Raw genomic sequence first — 604 nt, 5'->3', positions numbered from 1 at the left:
AAAAAAAAAAAAAAGGAGCCAGTAACACAGAGAAGGGATGTCTCGAAAGGACAGATGCGTCCACTACCGTTGCTGTGGCGCCTCACCTAATGATAAACGGGCATCGGTGCCTGCACATAGGTACGCGAAAAAAGACTTAATTACTATTGGTATTATCGTGGGCAGCGGACTCAAGCACGAAGACCGGTTCCGTGTTTATTCTTTCCTCGCCCTATACACATCTTCCACAGCGATTTTGTGTCACTAAATGTTATCTTTCACACCCCACAATTATGTACATTTATATATTATTATTATTATTTATTTTTTCTCGTCACCTCTCCCTTCACGTGCTTACATCGCACAGCGCCGTAGGAGCACGAAAGCCCATCGCCGATGGCCGACAAGCAGGAGAACTACGCACGCACAGCGACCGTCGATCTGACGGTGCAGCACGAGAAGGCCTACCAGCGCCAGACGGCCGTCAATGAGAACATTCGCACGGCCTCGAAGAAGCACGTGAACCGCAGCGGGCACATTCGTTACTCCAAGAAGATCGGTCTCGGTTTCGCCACGCCCAAAGCTGCCATCAACGGAAAGTACATTGACCGCAAATGTCCCTTCA

The sequence above is a fragment of the Trypanosoma equiperdum genome (genome assembly GCF_001457755.1).
Source record: "Trypanosoma equiperdum strain OVI genome assembly, contig: ctg_581, whole genome shotgun sequence".
NCBI lineage: Eukaryota > Euglenozoa > Kinetoplastea > Trypanosomatida > Trypanosomatidae > Trypanosoma > Trypanosoma equiperdum.
The sequence above is the reverse complement of the archived record's forward strand: the minus strand, read 5'-3'. Positions refer to the sequence as shown.